At 52.5% G+C, this 13,465-nt stretch overlaps 1 protein-coding gene across 4 annotated transcripts in view; it reads left to right on the top strand.

Annotated features, from left to right (window-relative positions):
* The window catches only part of PHF21B (PHD finger protein 21B), an 83,181-nt gene that overhangs the window by 25,315 nt on the left and 44,401 nt on the right, over positions 1–13,465 (top strand). The gene's annotated exons all lie outside the window — the stretch shown is intronic.

The following is a 13,465-nucleotide window of genomic DNA, read 5'->3' as shown; positions in this document are numbered from 1 at the left end:
CTGCTTACCTGTCCCTTCCCTCCCTCTCATTCCCCAGGTATCTATTCTCCTCTGTCTCCCCCTCTCCTTGGAAGCTTTGGACAGTAAAGGCCAGTTTCTTGTTAGATTCCTCCTATGCCTCTGGTCTCAGAGATAAATAAATGGCAACCCCCCCTCCACCCCCACCCCCATGTCTCTGCAGAGAAGGGAGAACAAAGCTGGGGAGTTATTTATTTATTTCTCGCTTTGCAGAAATGTTTATTTGAAAGCAGCATGGCAAGGTGGATGGTTTGATTTGATTAGCAAGTCTAAATGTATTAGCAGCAAGACAGAAACGATATTACAATTAGCGGTAATTAGCTGTGCTGATGACTCTGGGTGGCAGTGCAGGGTGACAGATGTGCTTCCTGGTCCAGGGTTAGACTGGGAGGGCACTCTACCCTTGTGAAGGGGCTCAGCTCCCCAGGGGGGCAGGGCATGCAGGACCCCGGCTCGGTTGTCAGCAAGTCTGAGTAACAGCTAATTAGTCCCTTCATGGAGACACATGTGCACGACCTGCCTGCGTTGCGTAAAGTGACTTCTTGGTTTTCAGGGTGGGAGAGAGTGGGGATGAGGGTCCTAACCTTTAGGGGGCTGGAACCTTCTAGGCTGCCCTGAGTTGGCACTGTTGATGACAGCAGCAAAGAATCCCTTTGTCCCCTGCTCATCTCTCCACAGGTCTTGGTCATAGCACAGCTCCTCCTGGCCTGTGTTGTGTCCCAGGCTCAGCTAGGGCTGCGGTGAGGATGCCCTCAGTTACATTTGTTGGTCTGTGGTGGGTGCCTGGTAACACTTAGGCCGCTGGCATAGACTCAGGAGACACTGGGAACTATGTGACTGCATCTTTACAAGTTTGTTTATTTCAACATGTGTTATCTAGGGGCTCCCATCTTCTGATGGGGCACCAGACACCCAAATTTCCTGCAGCAAGAAGCCACGTGCTCCTTGGGGGCGGGGGATGAAACTGTTTGGAACTAGATAGAGGTAGTGGTTCTCCTACCAGGTGAATGTCGTGAATGCCACTGACTCGTTCACTTGAAAGTGGTTTTTTTGTTATGTGAATTTCATCTCAGTTTTAAAATGAGGGAAAGTGCTAAGAGATACTTTGGAAGCCCAGACACTGTAAACTGGGCACGTCATAGGCTTCGGTGAGATGAAGTTTCTGCAAACGCAGAGCCAGAGGATGGGGATGATCCTTGATGTGGTGTTAGTTACAGCACTGGTCAGGGCCACTCTGAGGGGCAGTCCCAGCTGGCAGCTCCATAGTCCCTCACGACCCCCAAACTGTTGGGTGTCAGTCTCCCAGGCTGCAGATCTGGCCCAGACCTGGCTCAGGCACTACGGGTACCACAGAATGAGACGGACGTGTTCTCCCCACCTGGGGCACCATTCAGAGTGCCCAAGGCTGCATGTGGGGTGTCTACAGAAAGACAGCTTGAAAACACCCTTTCTAAACTGAAAGTGCGATTGCAGTTTAAGGGATTATTATTATTGAAGTGAAGGGGGGTGATCAGCACAGGAAATGTTTAGCTGTGAGCTATGAAAATGTGCTGTCCTTCCCGGTGAGGACCCAGGAGTGGGTAGGCCCACTTCTTTGGTAGAGTTCACACAGAACAGTGACTGTCTAGTTCCCCAGTGGACCATGTTGGGGTCCTTGGAATGAGACCCTGGTCCAGAGGCTTCCGATGGTTGTTGAGGGTAGTGGGTGTTTGGACAGGCCTCCCTAGAGAAGAATAGTTGATGAACATGTAAGAAGATGCCCAGCCCCACCTGTGTCACCTTTGCGCCCATGGAGTGTGCTGATATTGCCCAGGGCTGGCAAGCATGGGTGTCAGTGGACTCTTGTGAAGTGCTCGTGGGCCAGCAGTTTGAGAATTTAGCAAGTAATTTGTGGTCATCTGGTTAAGCCAGAGATAGATACTCATATCCTGTGAGTAGAAACTTCACTTCTAAGTGTATATGCATCTTAGAGAAGGTCTTACACAGGTGGGCCAGAAGACCTACCCATCTCTAGCAGCCAAAACAAAACAGACGTGGTGGGAACTGAGGCACCACTGACAGTGAGTGGATGGTAGGTCCATGCATGCCCTGTGTGGTTGTGAAAGGGAGGAGCCAGGCCAGGTGCAGTTGAGTCCAAAAAGGAAGTTGGAGACTACTTGGGACAATGCAGTTGAGTCCAAAAAGGAAGTTGGAGACTACTTTGGTATGATTTTATTTCTATAAAGTTCAAAAACATGTAAAACAAAACAATGTAGTTTTTGATAAACATATTGGTAAACTACAAAGAAAAGTCACAGAATGATATACAAAATCACAGTTAATGGTGCATGGCGGAGGGGGGAGAGTGGGGGAGGGAGGGCATGCAGAGAAATTTCAAAGCTGTGTCAATTTTCTTCTGTTCAAGTGGGTACTGTGTACCCAGCTGGTAATGTCATCCTTTAATTGTTACACGTACTTGATTATTTCGAGTATCTCTTTAGTACTTAAGACATACGTGCATTTATAAAGTGAATTTACATATATGGCATGTCCTGTCTCAAACCCACAGTGAGGTTTTGGGCTTTAGGGCAGGTGGACAAAGATCAGGGCTGTTCTTGGCCATACAACCTCCAGGGACAGGGCACCTCCAGCTTCCCAGAGACAAAAAAGTAAAATAAAATAAAATAAAACAAACTTGTTTAACTTTTTAAAACAAGACAGAATGGTCAAAAGTGTGTGAGCTGTGTACATTGTGAAGTGTAAGCCATAAGGTTTTTTTTATTAAAGTAAAGTAAAAGCTACATTTTATTTTTACTTATTTTATTTATTTGTGATTTATTTGATTTTAGAGAGAGGAGAGAGCAAAAAAAGGGGCAGGGAAGGAGCAGGAAGCATCAACTCGTCTCATATGTGCCTTGACCAGGCAAGCCCAAGGTTTGAAACTGGTGACCTCAGTGTTCCAGGTCGATGCTTTATCCTCTGCGCCATCACAGGTCAGGCAAGGCCACGTTTTAAAGATTGTTTTAAAAAAGAATAATTCTGGAAAGAAAGCAAAACTGATTAGCGCCCTCTCCTGGGCAAGGAGGCATGGAGCGCTGGCGTCCCGGGAGGAGGGACGGCTGGCCGCGTTGTTTCAGCACCACGGACAGCGCCCACGCGGATTCGGCATTGGTGCAGGCCTGCGCGTATTGCTGAGTGGGCAGCTTCGCAGAAGCGCGGCTCTGAAACCTAGAGACCTGGGGTGGAATCCTGCCTCTTGCCCTTCTTAGCTGTGTGACCGTGGGCAAGTTTCTTAGCCTTGCCTCGCTCCTGTCTGCCTCGCAGTAGCCGATAATGTGAGGAAGCGCCCAGCATGTTCTTGGTACTCTGAGAATGGTTCCCATTAGAGACCCTTTGTGCTATTGAGGGGAGTGGGCTCCTATAGCCAAACAAGTGTGTTTGTCACATGTGTCTCTGTGAAGTGTCCAATTTGCTGGAAGAGTGAGTGTTCAAGAGGGGAGCGGTAAGCAAGTCAGGTCAGGGGGCACCTGATTAGTCCTGCTTGTTGGAGCCATGTGATCAGCTGGTTGGCATGGGATGGGGGCCCCTCCGCAGGGTGGTGAAGCCCCACTGTGGCTCTCTGAGGCACCTGCCTACTCACCACCTGCACTTCCTGCTCAGACCAGCCTCAAAGCTACCAGAGGAGGAGCGAGGCCAGGCAGTGCCAGTCAGGAGCTTGGACTCTTGGCCCTCAGTCTCTGGAGAGAAGGGTGGCTTGATGCACTTTTGGGGTAGAGAGATAGTGGTAACTGCTTCTGGAAAGTTCTCTCTTCCCTTCCTTCCCTGAAACAAGAAGCAAGACCCTCAGCTCAGTGTGTGGATGGGGGAGCAAGTGGAGGAGGCAGAAGGCGGGAGTCATTGACTAGGAGAACTGCCATGCTGTTGCCCCATTGGGGGGGGGGGCAGGAAAAGCCTGACAGGAAGATCTCTGAGTTTGCTCGCTTTAAATTCTAGGGCATCTGCTTCGAGTCACAACAACACTCATTTGTTAAATCACATTTCTATTTGATTTATTTGTTCGGCGATTGGGCATTGAGCAGTGTTATATGATCTAAACTCTCAATAACGCAGAGAACATTATACTGTTAATTAAAACAAATTGGTTGGCATATATGTCTCCATATACCACTCTGGTCTTATTAAATCTAAATCATATTCATGCTCAGCAGCTCCGATTTGAACTGTAAACCCAGCATGAGTAGAAGGCTGCCTGCTGTTTGAAGAGCTATCTGTCTTTTTTCTCCTATGTCTGGCTTGATTTGACATACTGTACACTGTTCAGCATTAGGTCACGTCTGTGAGAGTTGGCAACAAGGCCCCAAAAGTGGCCAGCTGTCGGCACAGGGCTTTTGTCTGGTGTTAAAGCTTGGTGTGAGTTGTGTGGATGTATGATTTGTTGCCATGTAGCCTAGGACATTCGGCATGTTGTGTATGTGAACATGCAAGCGTGGGTCATGTCAGGGCTTGTTCATGCAGACCTCTGTGTCCTTACACACACATATGTGTGTTCAACTTCACACACCAACACTCCAGGACTAAGAATGGAACTGATGTTTCACGCCTGTTTGTTCTCATACCTGCCGTGACCCCAGGTCGAAGCTTTAGTGCTTCTGAGCAAGGAGTTCAGGGACACCTGAGTGAGGGTTTGTGAGTGTCCCAACCCCCAGGCTCCAGGCTTGGGTGGCTGACTCATCGGTGTCCAAAATATATACGAGTTTTGTGGCTGCATTTAATTCTCCCCATGTTGTTCTATCTTGCCTCCTCCTGGCTCATTCCTGCTAATCCTTTAAGAACTGATTTGGCACCTCCTCCTCTGAGAGATCTTTCCTGACTTTGCAGTGCTAGGCTCGGTCTTCCTCCGCTGGTTGCACAGCTCTGGCAGCAGGAGCCGCACAGCCCCCTCCCATGGTGCTCCCACCCCACCTTGCATGGCGCCTTGCCAAAGCTGGGAACTCAGTAGGTGCCGGATAAATGTTCATTGTATTTCAGATTGATTAGTTGTCCCCTTCCCTTGGTCACACAGAAGAGAATTCTTCTCCAGTCTTCACTGTGAGAACCTGATGGGGTTCCTGGAGATAAAATCCATGAAACTGTAGGGCCCCCAGGAGTTTTAAACTCAAGCTAGTCCACACTCTGCCTCTAACAATGCGCTAAAGTTACCACTTATGCATTCCTACAAGTATCTGGTTCCAGCGGCTTCTGCTCACGGAAACTGTGATTCTCTGTGGCCACCTGTCTGCATCCCGCCTCGCCTCCCTGTATCTGTGCTAGCGCTGAGTTATCTGTGTGAGGAGCTCTCTGTCTGGGGGGTGCACACACAGAACTCTGGTGCACTCTGCTTTGAGGAGGGAAAGGGCTGGCGTCTTCCTAGTCCCAGGTCAGCCCCATATGGGCCAGGCATGCTTGAAGTGCTTCCATGTTTGTTGACTGACTGACTGAGTGAGGGTTTGTGAGTGTGGGCCCTGTATCTGGCTCTGCCTAGAACACCCTGAGTTGGCCCCCAGGGAGAAGATTGGGCTCAACAGTGTGCACCACAAGAGCCACAGCCACTTCCTCCATCCACTTGGGCAGCCGTCACAACCAGGACTAGGTTCCAGACTTCTTTGGGGTTTTTTTTTGTTTCTTCCCTTTAACAAAAGGACAAAAATGCACACTAGGCCAAAGTGCCCCAATCTGTAACTCATTATACATTTTCTCAGCGTAGGAGAAAATAATAATAAAGAAGAAAAGGGGCTCCCCTTACCATCTTTCATATTTTCATTAGCAACATCAAAGCAATTAGGTCTGGGAAAACCACATGGAATCATAGTCACCTTAGAAGATGTTATTGAAGAATGCAGAGGAATTTGAATTTCAAAGCCAGGCCTTTATCTCTCATTATTGTTTTCTGCTGTGAGGGCTCCCCCAAGACCCAGCCGTGTCATCCATTAGGGGCGCGCGTGAATCCAAACAAATGTGGCATCTTTGCTTACTTGAAAGTGCTCAGTGCCTACTGTGTGGGCAGCCCCATTGTAAGCCCATGTGATGCTCTTCTTCCCCCCACCAAGCCCACCTGACCCCTGGATTCCAGTGTTAGTGCCTCTGAGCCTGCCTCACTTGTTACACTTGACCGCACTGGGCCAGGTGGGGTGCGAGGTGCGTAAGATGGAACACATCCTTGGGGAGCTCTCTGCCCAGTGGGGAGAGGACCCAACCCTGCATGGGAAGGGTCAACACAGGCTCAAGTCACAGCATGCAAAGACCCAGAAGACAGTGTCTACCGGGCATACCTGGGGTGGGTGGAACAGCATGGGGAGGGCAGAGCCACCCATGGCCAGGCCCTTTTCGGCCACAGGGAGGCACTGGAAGTCCTGAATTCCGGTGCCTGCAGGTACCTGAGGACACAATGGGTAGATGCAGAGTTCTGACTCTAGAATGCTTGCTGTGGGTGTGTGGGGACACCTGGGGCACACCTTCTCTGCTCCCAGCCCTGCTGGGCCCTGACACCGGCTGTGACACATGGAGTGGGCTGTTTGCCGGGCACGTGCTTACTTATCATCTTGAAAATGGCAAAAACATTCCAGGGAAGACGGAGATCCTGAGGGTGCATGCCAGGTGAGAGGTGTGCCGGAGGGCTGCCCAGCACCCATGCTGAGCGGGCTGTGCAGGACTCCTGCATCCAGCTACCAACAGGGGCGAGGAGGCACTGGGAAGTGACTCAGCAGGTGTGTTAGGAACCCCTTCTGTCTGGTCCTGCCGTAGGGGTAGGGGGGAAAGGTGGGGGACCCAGATGCTTAGGCCTCCTTTTCCAAGATGAGGCCTTAGGACCAGTGCCAGGACCATCATTCCCCAGAGCAGGTCTGAGGATGGGGTGCACTGCAGTGGCCAGGGGACCTTTGACCACACCAGTGTCCTGCTCACCTTTGCCCACTGAGCCTGGCTGCCGTACTGAGTTTACTTAAGGGGTAGGCATTGGGGGCTGCTGGCGATTATGTGGCCACAGATCTGGGCAGGTGGGTGTGAGTTTGTCACCTTGCACACTTGGGCTACCTGGTCCAGTCCTCACCTGGCAAAGGTGCTTCCCATGGCTTTGCAGAATGAACTAGGAATGGCTGGAGTCTGCTGTGAGAAGCTAGTGTGTAGAAAATGTTCCCCCACACTCCCCTCAAGGCACACGGCCAGCCCGGCTTAGAGCGGTGGGGAAATCCCACAGTCACGTGGCCCAGGACACATCCCAGGGACATGGCATGGACGAGTCAGGATTTACGCTGTTTTCCCATCAGAACCTTTCTGTTCTCCCCCAGATGGAAGTCTGCTGAGCTGGAGGTAGGGATGCTGTCCAGCTTTCTGATGAGCTAGCTGTGTGGTCTTGGGCTAGCCACACAGCCTCTCTGGCTTTGGTTTCCCAGGTACCCAACCCTTGGCTGGGGCTGTGATCTCCGGGCCTTTCCAGAGGTGACCTCCTGTGGTTTCACGAGATGGCCAGTTTGGTAGGACATGGCAGGAACAGAGGAATGACTAAAGTCTTCTGAGAACTCTCGGAGAAAGGAGTGGGGTTCAGTTCTCAGCTGGTTGTTGGGAGCTGAAAGGGGCCCGGCCAGGTATGCGGGGACCAGGCCAGTTCCTCCTCAGCTTGGCCTCCTCACATGTGCTGGGAGCAGGCAAAGAGGCTCCCCATGAACGTACATTGGGGCTCTTCCGTGGAGAGCTGGGCTCGGGTTCATGGACCTGGACTTTGCACATCATTTTACCAGAAACATGCTTTTTTGACTGTGGAGCCTAGGCCTGAGGAGCCAGGTGCCAGAGACTCAGATGAGCCCTGTCCTGGGTGCTCGGGAGACAGCAGGAGGAGGCAGGCCTCTGTCCTCAGCAGGTGGAGGAGCATGGGGACTGGGCAGCTGCCAGCTTTGGAGGAGGTGGGGTTGAGCTGGGTCTTTGACAGGCAGCTGCTGGGAGGAGAAGACCTCCCAGACTGAAGTGACCGCAGGAGGACCATGTGGTGTGGTCTCTAGAATCACTGAACCCTGTGTCGTGCCTTTCTGTGTGGCTCAGTTCCACATGCAGACACAGCCCGGACCTCCGCAGCAGGTGGGTGAGCGCACATGTGGACACGGTCCTTTGGACACTGGGTTTCTGATGGGCTCCACCTCCTGGGGGAAGGAAGTGATGTGTGCAGGTGGCGGGCAGCGATGGGACAGGCCTTGGTTTCTGCTTGGGGCACCTTTGGGTAAATGGCTGGTGCTTACACCAGGCTGCTGGGTAGGGCTTGTCCACCCCTTGGCCTGGCATCTGGCTGTGGCTCCCAGCTGACTCCCCAGCAGGTGGGCAGTGTGGCCCGTGCTGAACGGGGTGTGGGGCGAGGGGCTGCCTCTAACGCTGGCCATGGTCATACAGCTCCAGGGCCCAGCAGCTGCCTCCATCCTCCATTGCCCAGTTGATAAAAGAAGGGGCTTTTATTTATTAAAAAAATTTTTTTTTAACAAGAGGAGGAGAGATAGACAGATTCCTGCATGTGCCCTGACTGGGATCCACCCGGCAACTCCCGTCTGGGGTTGATGCTCTGCATCAGCCAAGTCACTGGCTGCGGGAGAAGAGAGAGAGAGAAGGGGGAGAGGGAGGGGAAGAAAAGCAGATAGTTGTTTCTCATGTGTGCCTTGACTGGGTATCGAACCCTGGACTTTTGCATGCCGGGCCAACACTCTATCCACTGAGCCACCTGGCCAGGGCTGAGGCTTTTATTTTTATACTTTCCACCCCAAATAAATAAATAAATTGAGGAGCCTCCGTTTCTTGTCCAGGGTCACATAGAACACATGCTACAGGCAAGAACTTCCTGCAAAGATCTCACTCAGGGAGGTATTTCCCTTTAAAATGTACTTATTAATCACTGTAGCTGAAATTAGCAAAACTGGTTCATTTAAATGTGAACATCTCCTGTGGAGTGTGTGTGGGGGGGTGGCTGTGGTCCTGCTGGAGGTCAGAGGTGCAGAAGGGACTGCCCAGTGGTCAGGCCTGAGCTCCCGGTGGGAGGGTCCAGGTGCAGGGGTGTGGGAGCTGGGCCCTTGGGGGCTGCTGAGCCCAGTGGGGCCGGAAGGTGGGGTGAGCAGTAAATTGGGACTGAGGTGGACCACAGGAGGCCCGTCCCCACCCTCTCAGATCTAGGGCTCACTGTCAGAAGAGTGATCTGACTGTCGAGGGTGTCTCCCGGGATCTGTGTCTGGAGGAAGATAATGGTAAACCACTGTGCAGGGTGGGCGGAGGGCTAGGTCCTCGATCACTGATAATATCAAGTACATTAGCCCCTACTGCATGTCTGTCACTGTCCCAAGCACTGTCTGCACTGACAGACCTGCCTCCATCTCAGCGGGGCTCCCAGGGCCCCTCCCCCAAACTCACACAGCTGGACAGGGCCCAGTCAGCAGTGACTTTCCTTTTGGGTAAAAACAATACCAATCTGTTTGCATTAGGATAGCAAGAGTCACAACTTCCTCAGCATCTTGCATGTCCTGAAACAGTCCAGTGTGACAGTCACCCTTTCCTTGTCACTGTGGTGTCTCGCCCCCTGGGCCAGTGCTGGAAGGTGTGAAAATAGCCTAGATCCTTAGGCTCACTGGAGCAGCCACTTCTCCTCAGGCAGTGGGAGGGCTGGGAACCCCTTCCACAGTGAGTGTCCCCGTGAGGCAGCGCTCAGTCGGATTCTGTATGAGGTGAGACCCAGGGGAGCCCCTGCGCCCCAGAGAGCTCAGTTTTCTCATCTACAGAGTGGACATGGTAATTTCTGCTGCCCGGGGCTGCTGAGGAGACCAGGTGTGAGGGGAGGAGCCCATGCTTTGTACACTAGGGACACTACACAGTTGTAAGGGATCATTAGTAGTATCACCGTCATTGTCATCATGGTATGTGGAGGAAAAACCCTACAGTGTGTAGATCTGTGCCTACCTGAGCTAGTAAGGTGATCTGGGAATGCCTGCGTACGCTGGCCACATCAGGAATAGGGTGGCCACATCAGGAGTAGGGTATGTCTTCCTCAGTCCCACCACCCACTGCCCCACCACCATTCAATGAGGAGCCAAGAGGAAGGCTTCATCTACTCATGTATCCATCCAATGTCAGTGTCTCCATGCGCAAGACCCTGGGCTACACATTACCCAGCTTGGATTAGGGTTTCCAGAGAGAAACAATAGGATGAAGACTTACACACACAAACATACACACACATATGCACGCACACATATAGGAGAGATTTGTTACAAGGTCTTGACTCCTGCAATGACAGAGGCTGAGCAATCCACAGACGTGTGTGCAGTCAGCAGGCTGCAGACCCAGGAGAGCAGGTGCCATAAGTCCCAGTCCAGGGGCCACCAGGAGCCAGTAGGCGTGAGAGCCTGGATGGGCCATGTTTCATGGGAAAAGACAGACGTCTGGGCTCAGGCAATTGGGCAGGGGGAGTTCCCTGTTCCTACGTGGGTGTGTTCTATTCAGGCCTCCAGTGGAGTGGGTGGGGCCTACCCACCCTGGGGAGGGCCGCACTCAGTGTGCTGATTCCAGTGTTAATTTCATTGCTAAAAGGAGGAAGCGCTGGAAGGCCTGGAAGGTCTCTCGACAAGTAGAGTAAAGCGGTGAGTGGAAGGGAGTGGATAAGCCAAATGGAGAAAATCGGGGAGATCTCCAGCTGACTACCAGGAGTTCCAGATAAAATGGGGACATTGGCAGACAGATCAAGATCAAAGGCATAGGAACATTCTTTGCAATTAAAAGGCACCGGGTTGCAGATGGAAAAGGCATCCTGAGTTCATAGCACAACCAGGGGTCCACATGGCCGGGCATCCCCATGAAACTCCAGACGCAGGACTTGAACTTGGGGAGCGAGAAAGCGTGGTCACTCACTGGGGTCAGGATGCACGGGTGCTCAGGATGCCGACGGGTGATGAGCTCTACCATAGAATCTGAGCCCTGCCCTAAGACGTGCGGCGCCTGGCAGGTGTCTCCACCGTTACCTCTCGCAGAAATCTGGGTGAGGAGCTCCACCAAGGTAAGGACACTAAACCCAGAGAAACAGGGAATTTAAGTGGAGGAGCGAGGCTTCCAGGAGGGGGGGTAAAAAGGACCAGCACCTGGTTGTACAGAAGAGGGTTTTGTAATTCAATCAGGAAATTTAGGAGAAATTAGCAAGAGGGCCTTCCAAAGTCAAGCCAGTGAAAACTCAAGGTAGATGAACAGCAGTTGTGTGGGAGTGGGAGGGTTGACTGTTGCATTATTTAAACACAAATAAAAATTACTGTGAATGCTCCCCTTAGAGGCAGCATGGAGGATGAGCGGAGGGAAGCGCCTCCCACGGAGACTAGACAGCCAACTGTGTGACCTCGCTTTTGTGCCTTCCTGAGGGGGAGGGGGAAAACCTTTTCAAGGAGAGTTACTTGCACAGACCGTACACTGTCCAGTTCTTGACCCACGAAAGGGCTCGACAAATGCTGCTTGGCTGTGTGCTCAACCTGGCCACATGAAAACCGGTTCGGGCAGAGGCCCTGGGCCAAGGGAAGTGTCATCATTGGTGGTGGGCTTGTGGGTTGGGGGCAGACCAGGAAGGAACAAGGTTGTACAGGACAGGAGGTGGTGACATCAGCGGGGAGGGGCAGGCTCACTTACTTGTGGCTGTGGGACAGCTCCCACCAGTGGAAGGAGGACATGGGGTGCCACTCTCGACCTCCAATCTCTCTAGAGTGCCTGCGATGCCGCTCAGGAGAGCCCTTTCTCTGGTCCCAGCTCCCGGGGAGGGACACCAGGTGAGGGAGGTCAGAGGATCAGGAAGGAGAACTCACTGCTTGACAGGACCACCCATCTTTTATTTCTTCCTGTTTTTGTTTCCAAACAGGGCCAAGTAGATTCCAAAAGCAGGAACCACTGCCCTGGGCAACTCAGCAGCAGCCCTGGGGTCATGTTTCCTCGGGGCCTCCCTCCGTCCTCCAGAACTTCATACGAAGGCCCCCAGGGGTCTCCACCCCAGATAAATCCCAGCCTCGCTGCCATTAAACAACAGCGTTGTGAGGGCTGAATTGCCACCTGCAATGAGTAAATTAAATATTGACGATTTCATTGACTGTTAGATTTAATTTGAAGCCATCTTGCCGGGCCGTAATGGGGCTGCAGATGACTTACTCTTTAATCCTGGCTGTCACCCCTTTAAGAGTTGAGTGATGAGGAAAAGATGCACTTGTCAGGGTGAGGGAGTTCTGCCTCTCTCTGGGCCAGCGGGTCAGGCCCCCACCCCATAAATTTGGTGACAGCCCTCTTTGTCATTGCTACTCAGCCCCTCCCCCAGGTAACACTTAGGAACCTTGCCTTGTTCCCAAGAGAGTCGGGGTCTCAGACCATCCAGGCGCCTGGGGGGGGGGGGCTTTGCTCACTGGGACATGCATTTGCCTCATGTTGTCTTTGGGCCTGAGAGCTTCATGCTCTTCCTTGCAGGATGGAAGAGGAAAGGAGGGCAGTATGGTGCCTGCCTGGCATGGACAGGTTCTCGTGAAGTGTTTATTAAATGATTATGTGAACTTGGGCCATTCACCTCATCTGCAACGTTAGTACATAGTTGTTAGCACAGACCGCGGGCCAGGCTCAGTTCTAAATACCTCTCCTGCATCTTCTCACTTAATGGCCATAACCATTCTGTGAGCACAGCTCATGGTACCCACGGGGTGGGGGGAGGGACAGGGACTGAAGCCCAGAGAGACTCAGGGACCTTCCTAAGGTCACACAGCCTAGGAGTTGTGACAGGAATATGAGCCACGCTATCCAAGTCTGGAGCCAGTGCTGACCAGGGACCTTGCTGCCACCCTCTGTCCTCTCAGGCCTGTCCCAGCTGATCTGTGGTCCCACTGGTCCACACTGGTCACTCTGGGCTTAACTGGACCATGGCTGCTGGTCCTGCTGCTGCCCCTGCTGCAGGGTCGAGTGTTCCTTCATTATAGCCCCGAGGTGCAGGCTCAGGTTGAGTGGCCCTGGTGTGTGAAGACCCAGATTGAGACAGTTCAGCTGCCGTCTTGCTGAGTGGCCTTGGGCAAGGCACTTCACCTTTCTGTGTCTATCTCAGAAGATAGTAACACAGGTGAGAATACTCCACCCACAATCTGGTTTGGAAGAGCAGATGAGAATGACTGAATAGAAACAACAGGCTACTGGTACTGAGCTTGTGCTCTGTGTCAGCGTTGTCCTGGCTGCGTACTTAGCTCCTCTCTAGTCCTCACCAAGGTCCTGTGGGGTAGACCATGGGGATAGTGAGGCCCGGCAGGGGTGGGGGGAGGGGTTCTTTGTCCTCTCCAAACCATCACAGGCGTTGAAGGGCAGGGCTGTGCCCCACTGAACTGAGCTCCTGGGTGACGGGGCTGTTTCTAATTCATCCCATCCCTGGTGCTGAATGAAGGAGTGCATGGAAGGGTGTCACCATCAGCAGGTG

Source organism: Saccopteryx leptura, chromosome 1 (genome assembly GCF_036850995.1).
Source record: "Saccopteryx leptura isolate mSacLep1 chromosome 1, mSacLep1_pri_phased_curated, whole genome shotgun sequence".
NCBI classification, from domain to species: Eukaryota; Metazoa; Chordata; class Mammalia; order Chiroptera; family Emballonuridae; genus Saccopteryx; species Saccopteryx leptura.
Note: the sequence above shows the minus strand (reverse complement) of the source record. Positions and strands in the feature narration are given on the sequence as shown.